The sequence below is a fragment of the Lissotriton helveticus genome, chromosome 7, assembly GCF_964261635.1.
Source record: "Lissotriton helveticus chromosome 7, aLisHel1.1, whole genome shotgun sequence".
NCBI classification, from domain to species: domain Eukaryota; kingdom Metazoa; phylum Chordata; class Amphibia; order Caudata; family Salamandridae; genus Lissotriton; species Lissotriton helveticus.
This window is the reverse complement of record NC_136068.1, coordinates 591,941,249-591,957,981: the sequence shown is the minus strand read 5'-3', so window position 1 is coordinate 591,957,981 and position 16,733 is coordinate 591,941,249.

The window sequence follows — 16,733 nt, the reverse complement described above, 5'->3', positions numbered from 1 at the left end:
TGGGTCATGAAGACAGCAGAAGGGACAGAAATTGATTATTAGACATCTATGCGCCTTTCGTCTGTCCTTTCCTCATGTGAAGAGGCAGAAAACATACCATGTTACTAATAGATTATTTATTAAATGGGTTATTTTACTCAAATCACTCTCACGGGATCTATGAATCTATATTTATGAGGTTTGCCTTTTCTCAGGTATTTTTCCTTCAACATGGAGACTCAAAATCCATAAAGATCATAGAACAACTTGCATAAATCCAATGTTGTACAACTGTATCTATCTGATTACAATGACAACACCCACTTGTTTCTGATCTATAAGTCCCAAAACTTCCATATGAAAATTAAGTATAGTTTGTCCTCAGCCAATGATAACCGGAAACCATAGGTACAGTTCCTGGCACCATCATGTACACAACATAGCATCAGAGTAGTGCAGTTGGCCATGTGTTCCCAGTTCTATAATAGCTCCACACACTCTCCCAAACGTACAAATCAAAACAAGGCAAATTTTAAGTTTGCCTCACACCAAAGGAACTTATTAGATACACCCCTTTGCAACATCACACACTCAGCTCAGCATCAATGTCCTTAGTTGCCTAAAATGACCAGCTCAACATTAAACCCATATCCTCTCACCAACCAGAATATAAACCATTATGAACAAGCTAACTTAAGCGCACCACCCCCCACCACCCCCATCCGCACGGCATAACACTGATCCATGACAGTATCTAGTTAGCCACTATCCCATATGAATCATTAGCATCCAATGCTAGTTAATTCCAGCCAATCACTCCCCAGTGTGATTCATTACTACACATGCACAACCAAAAACAATCTCAACAGTTCATCTTGACTCTGAATAATCAGAATTGCAGAACTGTAAAGGTCTCCTGGACCCTGAAAGCACATTGGATGTGTGCAAATGGTAGAAATGTGCTTTATAATGCTTGTAGCATCAATCGGATGTATGTCGTTACTACGCATGCTTTTACAACGCATGCCTTTACCACGCAACCTTTACAACACAAGTCGTTACAACGACTTGCGTTGGGGAGCGCTGGATAGTGAATAGTTTAGTTTACTATTCCAACTCCAGTCCCCGTGGATAGTAGGGAAGGTTTTGGATAGTAAATTAAACTATTCCCTATCCTACAGCGCCCCCCAGTGCAAGTCGTTGTAACGACTCGCGTTGTAAAAGTTGCGTGGTAAAGGTAGTACGTGGTAAAAGTTGCGTTGTAAACGCTGTTCCCCCATCAATCAATCAATCAAGTGGTTTGTAAAGCGTGACTACTCACTCGCAGAGGTCTCAAGTTACTAGGGGGGGAGCTGCTGGTCCATCGAAGACACTGTGGTTCAGTCGAAGAGCCAAGTCTAGCATAACTTGTAAGACATCATATATATAAGATATAACATCACATCACATAAAATGTATATTTTTTCCCACAAAAGTAAAACGTTGGTCCTTTTATGGCAGGGGTGAGATGCTGGTTGGTTTCCAAGTGCTGAGCTGAATACCCAGTTTTGATTTCCTTTAAATTACTTTATTGATGTCTTTGGTAGGAGGTGCTCAACAGCTCTTTCTTGAAGGGAGGACGGGCTGTTCTTTCTGGTAGCCAAGGGACTGCAAAATCAACACTTACTTACTCCTCTCTTCTCCCCTCCCCTAGGAAAGGGTCATCCTTCTTCCAGAAAATGACATGCTTTGAGGCCTCTAGTCCCCTGGAAATCCCTGGCATTGACTTCTGAAGGCAGCTGATCAGTGAGGAGTTCCTTCCACAATCCCCCAGTCCTGCACTTCAAACTTAGTCAGATTTCAGATCCTGCACATCCCCAGATCCTATAAAATATTAATTAAAGGCCCTTTTCTGAGCAATGAGAACAAAACATAATCATGTACAGCACTATCCTTCTAGAAATGAGGTGGGGAATAGGATTTAACCACACCTACAAAGCCGTCACCCAACCTGCCCCTGACACAGGCTTTCCACATCCCTCCCAACTGGTTACATCAACGCTTGTGTATTACCCAACCACCACCCTTGAACAGTGCCGTCTTAACGCATGGGCACCCTGGGCAGTTGCCCGGGGCCCCATGAACAAAGGGGCCCATGAGACCAGAATTTAACACTCATTTTCCGTTAAGCATTTTTCTTCCTGTGAGTGGGTGCGTAGGCAGGGTCCAGTGCACTGCTTTGCCCCGGGGCCCATAATGTTGGTAAGACGGCCCTGCTCATCCAGACTGCTTTCTCACAATCCACTATCTACACTCACCACGGCCTTCTCATACCACTTCCCACGCACCCCACATTCCCACATCGCTTCCTGACCACTTCCTACAGATGTATATGTGTTTGCCCCAACCATTTCTGCTCCTTGTATCCCAAGGATCTGACTTTGAATCTGCCCCAGGTCTGGTGTTTTACATTTTTCACACTTGAGCATTGCTGTCCGTGTTTTTTTTCAAATGTTGGTTTCAGTGGCACATCAAGGATGCCATGCCCTGGTGCGAGCAAGGAAAATGGGCCCAACTACCCCTGGATTAATGTAAAAAACAGCAAGAACAGACAAGCGGAGGGGCCCTCACAACACTGGGCACAGTGAGATTACAAGAATTATAACCACACCTCCTACCAGAAAGCTTGCACCTATCTATATCTGTAATAATTATGTATTTCTTGCTTAATTCCCAAAAAACTTGGCAACACCCTGATTTTCCTCATCTAGGGGCATATTATCAAGGGCCGGTGGGGGCGTGGCCAAGCCGCCTAAGATGGCGGATCGCTTCTTCTAGAGCTCCGCTGCCGGCCCACATCAATCGCAGCCCATGGAACCCCCTCACCTTGCCCAGCGACAGTGAGGGCAGAATTTGTGACCGGAACACCTCAGGACTGTCCCGTTATGCCCAGAGTTCCAAGACGAGCTCCCTGAGGCGTCTGAGGCGCTCCGCTGCTGCTCCCCGTGCGCGGTCTGATAAAATGGCGGCCGCCGGGTAGTGCGACGGCGCCCGAGTTCAACTGAGTCCGGGGGACGTGTGACCAGAGGTCCCAAGCGGCAAGTCCACGTAACGGCCCGAGGTGAGGAGGTGGCGTTCTTGCGACGGCGACCTGGCGCTGATCGCTGTTTGCGGAGTCGGGGGAGGAGGGGCCTGCGCGGCCCGTTCAGACCGCGCTGCCGGCGGGGAGCCCACCCCCGCCGGGCTGGAACATCGCCGCTGTGACCCCGACTACGGCATATAGTGCCGAGAAGAAGCGCGCACAGCCTTTGCAGAGGGAGGCACTGCCAGACATCCTGAATTGGGGAGGACGACCGCCCCCCTCCCTGTGTGACACCTGCGGTGCTCAGCGTGGCCCCCCGGCTGCGGCCGTGCCTCCCATGAGGTGCTCCCTGTGAGGAGGGAGCCGTGACAAGCTAGTGCGGCGGGGAGGCCTGGAAACACCCGGCGGAGTGCGGTGCTGCTCTGGTGACCAGGGGCGCTAAGAAGGACAGGAGACATATGTGGAGGCGCCGGGGATGGCCCATCGCCGCTGAGCCTCTGTTCCGGCCTGATCACCACCCTCTGTCCCCGACACATAGAGGGAGGGGCCCGGTCTACCACCCCGGGGAGTGCGTGGTGCACGACCACGGAAGCGGGTCATTCCCTGTCTCCCACCTGCTGGCAGCCCACAGCCCACGAGTGCACGGGGTAAAGCGTGAAGACGGCGGCTGGTTGGCTGAGAGCAATGGAAACCCCGACAACCATAGGATTGGGAGACCTACGTGACGACCTCCCCCTACGTTGAGAAACCAAGGCCCGGACGGACAAGTATGACCATAGACGGACACGGTGTTGTGGGTTGCTGTGCCGCTGGAACCCCCCTCTGGGGCAGAACAGTTATGGATGCGTGGCGGGGTAGCGCCTAGATTTATTGAATCAACATAAAGCGTGTGCGCTGGACACGACGGCGCTGTGAATCACCGCGAACGCCCGACCCCACCCGCCTACCATTGACCAAGCGGACTCGCACAGTGGGTCCATAACCCCCCACAATGGGCCGCCAACGTGTAGTGAGGACCACACCCGGGGCAGACCAACAGAAGATAACACCTCAAACACTGGCCCCGACCAAACTGCGAGATGGACAAGACAGTGAAGACTTCATGTCCAGGAAGTTGGACCAAGTACTCGCAGCTATAGAACTGTTACGTGTGCGGGATGAAGAGGCAAAACGTTAATCTTCGTTTTTGGTGGTTTTATTCTATTGTACAACAAGTCTGAGCTTTTCTTCTTGACTGTTCTCTTCGTTCTGGGGGACCGGCTCCTCGCGGTCTTCCTTATCTGAGATTCAGTACTGGTAGCTCTTTGCTCTCGGTCGAGTCTTCTCCTCGGATTCGGCCCTTCCGGTTCCGTCTTGCCGCTCGGTGGGATATGCGGAAGAGAAGATATATGGTGTCAGTGGTCGGTTCACTATGACCAATCAGTGAGGGAGAAAAGGAGTGAGGACCAAACCATAGGTGATGCACAAACTAACAGTTACCGGCGTGAGAGGTATTCAGTGCTGGGAACTGCTGTACGTTTAACCCAGCCCCTGAAGCGGTCTCGTACCTGGTTAAGCCATACACCTCCCCTGGGCGTATGGCTGGGCGGCTCGTGGTGTCGGTGGCCTCCTGGCTTCGCCTCTGCTGCTTCCTCTCCGATTCTCGGCTTTCCTCCGTCGCTTGCTTCCGAACTCCGTCTCGCCTCTACTCTCGCTCTCGCTCCGCTCCGCTCTCCGCTCTCCTCCCTCCAGGTGAATAAACACGCTCCTGATTCGTCTTCCCTGGAATAAGACGTCTCAGAGTCCTGTCTTGACTCCTCCCACTGGTATTCCCAGTCAGCGTTAAAGGGCCAGTGTTCTGATTGAGCATCCACGTCCGTGTCGATGCTCTGTAGGGGGTGAAATGGGTTAGAGGTAGAAGTGTCCTTCTGTTCAGCGGTATTTTGAGTACTGTTCTTTATGCTTGCTGGCCCCAGGTTGTTACAAGAACATTCCAGAGTGACGATGGAGAACAAATTCGACACTCTAGTCACAGATCTCAATCTTCTTCGCGACGACCACAGGAAGCTAACGGACAAAGTCACCCAGGAAGAAAAGACGGTGCAGGCACTGGACCCGCAAGTACAGCAACACCACCGTGACATTGCAGACCTACAGTCCCGGATCAAGGCCCTGGAGTATAAGACGGACGATTCGAGGGATGCTCCCGGAGGCGCAACATCCGAGTCATGAATCTGCCGGAGGGGGCGGAGGGGGGCGACCCGATACAATTCATCACGGACTGGATCGCGATCTTTACACCTGTCAAAGACCTAACTCCCTTTTTCTCCATTGAACGTGCGCATCGGGTCCCAACGCGCAAACCTAAGCCGGCCTGCCCCCGCGACCGTTCCTGTTGAAACTCCTACACTTTCGAGACAAGGAGGCAGTTCTCAGGGCGGCCAGAACACACGGGCGGCTGCAGGTGGAAGATAAACAAGTGATGCGGTTCCCCGACTACTCCCGAGCTGTACAGCAACAGAGGGCCACCTTCCAGGCGATAAAGTGAACACTTCGCCAAAAGAACATCCAATACGCCCTCCTGTTCCCGGCCAAACACAAGATTATCCCCGATGGCGCTACACATTTCTTTACAGACCCAAAAGAAGCGGACACCTGGGTGGAGCAACATGTCTCTCATCACCCGGCTACGACGGGCACACAAAGCAGTCAACCTAGGCGGCAGCCACGGAGACAGGGCCGCAGAGTCACCCTGACGCAGCTCAGTGTCCGACCTAATCAGACGGGGAGCGGCTCCCCAGACCTTACACAGATCATAGCGGAGCGCAGGAAGGCGATCCAAGCAGTGTCCGCGCTGGGCCCGGTGGAGGTGGGGTCGGATGTGGACAGAGAGCCCCGCCTGTTCAGCTCTGAAGACGAGGCCATCGATGCACCGGCCTCCCGCGAAGGTTCTATGTCACCCCCGATAGTGACACCCCAGACTGCAGATCTGCTGAAGTGACAGTGATATAAACACCGGGACCACACGGTACCACGGCTCAGCTCACGCTAGTCTGCCGTGTATACCTTCTGCTGTCTGGACGACCGTCTACAGGGACTAGTTTAATATTGGGACTCCACACGATCACAGTGCTGCGCCACACTGCCCCGAATCTGTACCAAAGAACCGAATTGCCTGAGAAACCAGAGGGACCACTCACGCAGCCAATCTACCTTGATCGTGGAGCCGGCAGCAATAAGGAAGATACCCGGCCACCACCCTGCAACAACGAACTAAAGAACTCACATGATGTACTGTTTGGACGTATTGCCCCGAGCAATAGGTCCCTTTAGTTGGGAATCTTCCCCAGAGTTATGGTTTATCCCCCTTTACGTTTTTACTTTCCTAGACACCATGGAGCAGGCGGGAGAGGGAGGACATGACCACTGCATGCGTCCCTGGATTAGCGGGGCGGTGGGGGGCCGGAGAGGAAGTCAAGTGGGGAGGACATGGTTATCCCACAGGGACCACAAACTACTCAGCTGAAACATGACACCTAAGTTACCGAATACGGACCTTAAATTTATGACTCTGAACGTCAGGGGTATGCACACGTACACTAAGAGATACTCGATATATGCCTATATCAAACGACAACAGGCACAGGTCGCCCTCCTACAGGAGACGCACCTGACGGAACAAGAGGTAGGCCGCATTCATATAAAATGGCGCAAAATTGTATGTGCCACGAAATACTCCGCCTTCGCCAGGGGCACGTTAATATGGATTAGACCTGGTGTACCATTTAAGGAACAGGCCCGTTTAATCGACAGCGATGGGAGATATGTAATTGTCTTTGGCCTCTTAGAGGGCCAACCGATACTCCTGGGTTGCGTGTACGCGGCGAATACAGAGCAAGAGCAATATTGGGACAAGTTGACCACAGTACTAGCCCGTCATACAATGATGCCCTGGCTCATAAGGGGGACAACAACTGTATACTAGATCTACACCTAGATAGGTCGCACCCTCCCCCACCGCATTCCCCGGCGCACAAACAAACGGAACACTTCCGCAAATGGGTAGAACATTGGACGCTGGCGGACGCCTGGAGAGTACAGAACCCGGCTGCTAGGTTGTACTCCTTTCACTCCATTCCACACGACCTTCGGGTGAGACTTGACAGGTTTCTGTGTTCCGCAGATGTTCTGCCAAAAATACAACACACTGACTATCTGGGACGTATAGTGTCAGATCATGACGCACACAGTGTGACCCTTCACTGGAGACCACCCCACCCCCGATCCCCACATGGAGGCTCCCCCAGGAATGCCTCACTGATCAGGCCTTCCGTCAAACACATAGGGAATTCATCCGGGAACACATCCTGCACAATGTGGGCTCTACCTCTTCCAGAGCTATAGAGTGGGACGCATACAAGGTTATTGAACGTGGACATTGTATTCAACAGGTGGTGGGGGTACGGAGAACACTGGAGCAAGCACTACATAAATCAGAGACCGCGCTGGCAGACATGTCCCGCGACTCGGACTAGGGGAGGGCCACATTAGAGCAGGTGGTGGCGGCGAAACTCGCACACGCGGAAACACTGCGAGACTTACGGAAATACAACTTCCGCATGTATGCTACACGGGCACATAGGGAGGGCAACAGAGCAGGGGCACTTCTAGCGTGGGTGGCCAAACAAGACACGACCTTGCAACCCATCACAGAGCTAGTGGATGAGACTGGACGGCTCCACACCTCCCAAGTCGACATCCTGAGAATATTCCGCACCTACTACGCAGACGTGTACCACAAACCCCGCACCGGCGACGCCATGCACGTTAGCACACTTTATGGGCACACAAACGCTCCCCACAATCTCCTCGGCGGATAAGAAAGAACTAGACAGTAAGAACACATCCTCAGATATTAAGCGCGGTATTGGGTCCCTTGCATGGAAGAAAACACCAGGGATGGATGGGTTCCCGCTGGAATACTATAGCACATTCGCGGCCCAGGTAGTACCCCATCTAACGGCCACGTACAAGGAGGCCTTATCCAAGGGGATTCTCCCCGCGTCATTCCGGGAATCCACGATGGTGACATTTCTAAAACCCCACAGAGACCCTACACTCCCGTCATCGTATAGACCCATCATACTCCTAAACACGGATTGTAAATTTCTGGGGAAAATCTTAGCCAACCGCTATAGCCAAATCCTTCCAGCCCTATTACATCCCGATCAGTGCGGATTCGTGCCCAGGCGCAACACCTCACATAATCTGAGACGGCTCTTCCATATCCAGGACAGTGCGCGAGACAGATTCCCCCTCGTAGCATGCCTAATCTTTGATCTGAAGAAGGCGTTTGACACTTTGCTGTGGCCCCACCTGTTCGCGGTTCTCCAGAAACTGAATATCGGACGAGTGTTAATGGCATGCACGCGACTTTTATATGAGGGACTCACCTCCAGAGTAAGAGTCGGCAGGCTTATCTCCGCTCCATTCACTGTAGAGAGAGGGACCAGGCAGGGGTGTCCACTCTCCCCCCTCCTTTTTGCACTGGCAGTTGAGCCCTTGTCCACGCAGCTGCGACTGGAGGGAGTGGCGTGGGGGGTTCCGATCGCAGGAACGACACACTGCGTTTCATTATATTTGGAGGATTTGCTGATCTACGTCCGCGACGTGACGGGGGATCTTACCTCGATATAGGATACCCCACAAGCCTTCGGAGACACCTCAGGTCTCAGGGTCAACTGGGAGAAATCAACTATTTACCCTCTCAGCCCCCACCTTGCACCCCACAATGTGATGCTGGGCTCTCAGACCTTAAAGTGGAGCGGGGGGCCCCCAGGTACCTGGGAGTGCGACTCTATCAGTCCCCGGTGGATTTATACGAAGGCAATCACCGTAAAGTGCTGGCGGGTCTGCGATCGGCGGTGGGTTTCTGGAAGACTCTGCCCCTGGCACCCATCGGCCGGGTGGCTATGGAAAAAATGATAATGGTACCCAGATTGCATGATGCGCATTCATCGAATGTCCAAGGACCGGCCACTTTATTCCCCACGGCTGCCCCTATTGAGCCTCCCTCGGGGGGAAAAACATTACACGACTAGGGCCCTACAAATCTGGACCGATCACGAAGTGACGGAGATGGAAGCGTTGTTCCATGAAGGGCAATTGCGAACCTACGAGCAGCTGGTTGACTGGTATGACCTCCCGCGCGGACAATTTTTAACGCATAGGCAACTTTTAGATAGTACGTGACCATTCTGGAATCTACGAGACAGGGAACCACCCACACACCTGGTAATTCACATGATACTCCGCATTGGAGCTGGCAGACACCTAGTTACATGGCACTACAAGGCCATTAGGGAATTAACTAATGTTTCCCTAGATAATTTAAGGCAATCCTAGGAAGATAATATCGGCAGGATATTTCATGACACGGAATGGACGCGTGCTTTGGAATATACAAAAAAAGTGTCCAGGAACGCACGGTTCAAAAACATACAGTTTAACATACTCCATCGGGCCTACCTCACGCCGGACAAACTGCACCGGTATTACTCCGACACACAATTTAACTGCCCACGTTGTCGAATGTCGGAGGCGAACTTCAGACATATGTTCTGGGATTGCCCCTCCCTGCAACCATACTGGACCAAGGCACACCAAACACTCCTCACACCCGTTAACCTGCCACACATTGATACTTGGGAAGTCTGTGCTTTGGGGACCTATAAAAGGAAAAAATCTGAAAAATTGCACTGGCGGTTTGCATCCCTCGCCCTGCTACTGGTGAAGCGAGCTATCACTATGCACTGGAGGGCCCCCTCGGGCCCCCCAGAACCAGCCTGGATAGGAGCAGTAAGCAAGTGGGGGGTGGCAGAGGAGGACATTCTACGGGAAGAGGAAGTAAAGGGAACACGCAAACACCCTATCTCCCTAGAATGGGCACAGCTGCTCATACAATTTAAACAGGAGACAACTTCGGACGACACGCCAAGACCATCCCCGCCTCATGCCCAAGGTTCCCCACAGCACCCCACCCCACCTAGTCAGATGCCTGGAGACAGAGTTCCCTACCAACTAGACGGGGCAGGCTGAGCGCCGGTCCCTCTTGGAAATACGGCCCGCTACCCCTAGCAGAATGCTACCTTCTATCCCTGAAACCCCCGCGATCCCAGCCCCTTGGACCACAGGCCCCTACACCCTCCGCCCACCATGTCCACTAGCCCTCGCCAGCCCGCCGCTCGCTCTCCCACCTCATAGGGATCTAGGAAAAGTTGTCCCCATAGTTCCACGTTTAGTTTCAGTCGGTAGTACGGATACCGACGCACACTTCGCTTGATAGCAACTGTCAGTTTGGTAAAGGTTCACATAGCCATACACGGGGTTGACAGTCACACCGGCCCCCGCCAGTACGTAGCCCGAGGGACAGGACGTAACAAGTCATACCATGATACAATCAGGTTACATACCTGCAAACCCACGAGCGACTATGTACAATCTTGCTGGACGGGGGTGGCATCTACATGTTGAAGATGAATTCTATTTGTGGATTTTATGTAACCCTTCTATGTGTGACATAACTGATACATGATTGATGTATAACCCCCATCCGGGACTTTGAAATGCAAAATCTTAATAAAAAGATTTAAACAAAAAAAAATTCAAGGGTCGGTGATAAATATCGCAAAGGGCGCTTAGCTCTTGCATATTTATCGCCGGCTATCTCTGAAATTTATCACCCGGTTAGCGCGTTATCAACAACGTGCATCGCCGAGGCGATAAAAATTCCAGAGATAGTGGGGATATCGCCGTTTTCCATGGTGGAAAACGGCGATATCCTAGATGATAGGGCCTGTGGTCTTAGCCACACAATCCATCCCCCATGTTAGGTATGCCTTAGACAGGAATTTAACAGATGTTAAATTCCTGCGTTAAGGCATACTTAACGTGATTTTAAATATCGCTAACCCTCGTTGTCAATATGACGAAGCTGGGTTAGCGATATTTTCCCAAGTGCTCACTAGTTGTTTGGGCGCCGAGGTCCCTCGAGTGAGCTGTCCATCATAGTGAGGAAAGGGCGGTAAAACGTTGCATACCCTAGTGTGTGTGGGGCGGGGCTTCTATGCGAGTTCACATGCCTCTTGTTTATAAAGGGTCAGAGACCGATCAGAGCACCAGATGAGGAGAAAGCAGCCTCCTGGTCACTGGAAGTACACGTGGATTGCGCTCGAGAAACTCGTGGATGCAAAGACCTCCATCAAGGATTACATCTAATTGTAGGCGGTAGATATGGGGAGGAAGCACACCTGCCTAGCCTAGACCGTGCTCACTAGTTGTTTGGGCGCCGAGGCCCCTAGAGTGAGCTGTCCATGATAGTGAGGAAAGGGCGGGAAAATGTTGCATACCCTTGTGTGTGCTGGGCGGGGCTTCTATGCGAGTTCACATGCCTCTTGTTTATAAAGGGTCAGAGACCGATCAGAGCACCAGATGAGGAGAAAGCAGCCTCCTGGTCACTGGAAGTACACGGGGATTGCGCTCGAGAAACTTGTGGATGCAAAGACCTCCATCAAGGATTACATCTAATTGTAGGCGGTGGATATGGGGAGGAAGCACACCTGCCTAGCCTAGACCGTGCTCACTAGTTGTTTGGGCGCCGAGGCCCCTCGAGTGAGCTGTCCATCATAGTGAGGAAAGGGCGGTAAAACGTTGCATACCCTAGTGTGTGTGGGGCGGGGCTTCTATGCGAGTTCACATGCCTCTTGTTTATAAAGGGTCAGAGACCGATCAGAGCACCAGATGAGGAGAAAGCAGCCTCCTGGTCACTGGAAGTACACGTGGATTGCGCTCGAGAAACTCGTGGAGGCAAAGACCTCCATCAAGGATTACATCTAATTGTAGGCGGTAGATATGGGGAGGAAGCACACCTGCCTAGCCTAGACCGTGCTCACTAGTTGTTTGGGCGCCGAGGCCCCTAGAGTGAGCTGTCCATGATAGTGAGGAAAGGGCGGGAAAATGTTGCATACCCTTGTGTGTGTTGGGCGGGGCTTCTATGCGAGTTCACATGCCTCTTGTTTATAAAGGGTCAGAGACCGATCAGAGCACCAGATGAGGAGAAAGCAGCCTCCTGGTCACTGGAAGTTCACGGGGATTGCGCTCGAGAAACTCGTGGATGCAAAGACCTCCATCAAGGATTACATCTAATTGTAGGCGGTACCTAACATGGAGTCCCCGACCACCCTCTGTCCCCGACACATAGAGGGAGGGGCCCGGTCTACCACCCCGGGGAGTGCGTGGTGCACGACCACGGAAGCGGGTCATTCCCTGTCTCCCACCTGCTGGCAGCCCACAGCCCACGAGTGCACGGGGTAAAGCGTGAAGACGGCGGCTGGTTGGCTGAGAGCAATGGAAACCCCGACAACCATAGGATTGGGAGACCTACGTGACGACCTCCCCCTACGTTGAGAAACCAAGGCCCGGACGGACAAGTATGACCATAGACGGACACGGTGTTGTGGGTTGCTGTGCCGCTGGAACCCCCCTCTGGGGCAGAACAGTTATGGATGCGTGGCGGGGTAGCGCCTAGATTTATTGAATCAACATAAAGCGTGTGCGCTGGACACGACGGCGCTGTGAATCACCGCGAACGCCCGACCCCACCCGCCTACCATTGACCAAGCGGACTCGCACAGTGGGTCCATAACCCCCCACAATGGGCCGCCAACGTGTAGTGAGGACCACACCCGGGGCAGACCAACAGAAGATAACACCTCAAACACTGGCCCCGACCAAACTGCGAGATGGACAAGACAGTGAAGACTTCATGTCCAGGAAGTTGGACCAAGTACTCGCAGCTATAGAACTGTTACGTGTGCAGGATGAAGAGGCAAAACGTTAATCTTCGTTTTTGGTGGTTTTATTCTATTGTACAACAAGTCTGAGCTTTTCTTCTTGACTGTTCTCTTCGTTCTGGGGGACCGGCTCCTCGCGGTCTTCCTTATCTGAGATTCAGTACTGGTAGCTCTTTGCTCTCGGTCGAGTCTTCTCCTCGGATTCGGCCCTTCCGGTTCCGTCTTGCCGCTCGGTGGGATATGCGGAAGAGAAGATATATGGTGTCAGTGGTCGGTTCACTATGACCAATCAGTGAGGGCGAAAAGGAGTGAGGACCAAACCATAGGTGATGCACAAACTAACAGTTACCGGCGTGAGAGGTATTCAGTGCTGGGAAAAGGGGGTTTTAAACATGCACCGGGACAAGGTATTTCCAACCCAGGTTTAGTCGGTACTACCTGCTGTACGTTTAACCCAGCCCCTGAAGCGGTCTCGTACCTGGTTAAGCCATACACCTCCCCTGGGAGTATGGCTGGGCGGCTCGTGGTGTCGGTGGCCTCCTGGCTTCGCCTCTACTGCTTCCTCTCCGATTCTCGGCTTTCCTCCGTCGCTTGCTTCCGAACTCCGTCTCGCCTCTACTCTCGCTCTCGCTCCGCTCCGCTCTCCTCCCTCCAGGTGAATAAACACGCTCCTGATTCGTCTTCCCTGGAATAAGACGTCTCCGAGTCCTGTCTTGACTCCTCCCACTGGTATTCCCAGTCAGCGTTAAAGGGCCAGTGTTCTGATTGAGCATCCACGTCCGTGTCGATGTTCTGTAGGGGGTGAAATGGGTTAGAGGTAGAAGTGTCCTTCTGTTCAGCGGTATTTTGAGTACTGTTCTGTATGCTTGCTGGCCCCAGGTTGTTACAAGAACATTCCAGAGTGACGATGGAGAACAAATTCGACACTCTAGTCACAGATCTCAATCTTCTTCGCGACGACCACAGGAAGCTAACGGACAAAGTCACCCAGGAAGAAAAGACGGTGCAGGCACTGAACCCGCAAGTACAGCAACACCACCGTGACATTGCAGACCTACAGTCCCGGATCAAGGCCCTGGAGTATAAGACGGACGATTTCGAGGGATGCTCCCGGAGGCGCAACATCCGAGTCATGAATCTGCCGGAGGGGGCGGAGGGGGGCGACCCGATACAATTCATCACGGACTGGATCGCGATCTTTACACCTGTCAAAGACCTAACTCCCTTTTTCTCCATTGAACGTGTGCATCGGGTCCCAACGCGCAAACCTAAGCCGGCCTGCCCCCGCGACCGTTCCTGTTGAAACTCCTACACTTTCGAGACAAGGAGGCAGTTCTCAGGGCGGCCAGAACACACGGGCGGCTGCAGGTGGAAGATAAACAAGTGATGCGGTTCCCCGACTACTCCCGAGCTGTACAGCAACAGAGGGCCACCTTCCAGGCGATAAAGTGAACACTTCGCCAAAAGAACATCCAATACGCCCTCCTGTTCCCGGCCAAACTCAAGATTATCCCCGATGGCGCAACACATTTCTTTACAGACCCAAAAGAAGCGGACACCTGGGTGGAGCAACATGTCTCTCATCGCCCGGCTACGACGGGCACACAAAGCAGTCAACCTAGGCGGCAGCCACGGAGACAGGGCCGCAGAGTCACCCTGACGCAGCTCAGTGTCCGACCTAATCAGACGGGGAGCGGCTCCCCAGACCTTACACAGATCATAGCGGAGCGCAGGAAGGCGATCCAAGCAGTGTCCGCGCTGGCCCGGTGGAGGTGGGGTCGGATGTGGACAGAGAGCCCCGCCTGTTCAGCTCTGAAGACGAGGCCATCGATGCACCGGCCTCCCACGAAGGTTCTATGTCACCCCCGATAGTGACACCCCAGACTGCAGATCTGCTGAAGTGACAGTGATATAAACACCGGGACCACACGGTACCACGGCTCAGCTCACGCTGGTCTGCCGTGTATACCTTCTGCTGTCTGGACGACCGTCTACAGGGACTAGTTTACTATTGGGACTCCACACGATCACAGTGCTGCGCCACACTGCCCCGAATCTGTACCAAAGAACCGAATTGCCTGAGAAACCAGAGGGACCACTCACGCAGCCAATCTACCTTGATCGTGGAGCCGGCAGCAATAAGGAAGATACCCGGCCACCACCCTGCAACAACGAACTAAAGAACTCACATGATGTACTGTTTGGACGTATTGCCCCGAGCAATAGGTCCCTTTAGTTGGGAATCTTCCCTAGAGTTATGGTTTATCCCCCTTTACGTTTTTACTTTCCTAGACACCATGGAGCAGGCGGGAGAGGGAGGACATGACCACTGCATGCGTCCCTGGATTAGCGGGGCGGTGGGGGGCCGGAGAGGGAGTCAAGTGGGGAGGACATGGTTATCCCACAGGGACCACAAACTACTCAGCTGAAACATGACACCTAAGTTACCGAATACGGACCTTAAATTTATGACTCTGAACGTCAGGGGTATGCACACGTACACTAAGAGATACTCGATATATGCCTATATCAAACGACAACAGGCACAGGTCGCCCTCCTACAGGAGACGCACCTGACAGAACAAGAGGTAGGCCGCATTCATATAAAATGGCGCAAAATTGTATGTGCCACGAAATACTCCGCCTTCGCCAGGGGCGCGTTAATATGGATTAGACCTGGTGTACCATTTAAGGAACAGGCCTGTTTAATCAACAGCGATGGGAGATATGTAATTGTCTTTGGCCTCTTAGAGGGCCAACCGATACTCCTGGGTTGCGTGTACGCGGCGAATACAGAGCAAGAGCAATATTGGGACAAGTTGACCACAGTACTAGCCCGTCATACAATGATGCCCTGGCTCATAAGGGGGACAACAACTGTATACTAGATCTACACCTAGATAGGTCGCACCCTCCCCCACCGCATTCCCCGGTGCACAAACAAACGCAACACTTCCGCAAATGGGTAGAACATTGGGCGCTGGCGGACGCCTGGAGAGTACAGAACCCGGCTGCTAGGTTGTACTCCTTTCACTCCATTCCACACGACCTTCGGGTGAGACTTGACAGGTTTCTGTGTTCCGCAGATGTTCTGCCAAAAATACAACACACTGACTATCTGGGACGTATAGTGTCAGATCATGACGCACACAGTGTGACCCTTCACTGGAGACCACCCCACCCCCGATCCCCACATGGAGGCTCCCCCAGGAAGGCCTCACTGATCAGGCCTTCCGTCAAACACATAGGGAATTCATCCGAGAACACATCCTGCACAATGTGGGCTCTACCTCATCCAGAGCTATAGAGTGGGACGCATACAAGGTTACTGAACGTGGACACTGTATTCAACAGGTGGTGGGGGTACGGAGAACACTGGAGCAAGCACTACATAAATCAGAGACCGCGCTGGCAGACATGTCCCGCGACTCGGACTAGGGGAGGGCCACATTAGAGCAGGTGGTGGCGGCGAAACTCGCACACGCGGAAACACTGCGAGACTTACGGAAATACAACTTCCGCATGTATGCTACACGGGCACATAGGGAGGGCAACAGAGCAGGGGCACTTCTAGCGTGGGTGGCCAAACAAGACACGACCTTGAAACCCATCACAGAGCTAGTGGATGAGACTGGACGGCTCCACACCTCCCAAGTCGACATCCTGAGAATATTCCGCACCTACTACGCAGACGTGTACCACAAACCCCGCACCGGCGACGCCATGCACGTTAGCACACTTTATGGGCACACAAACGCTCCCCACAATCTCCTCGGCGGATAAGAAAGAACTAGACAGTAAGAACACATCCTCAGATATTAAGCGCGGTATTGGGTCCCTTGCATGGAAGAAAATACCAGGGA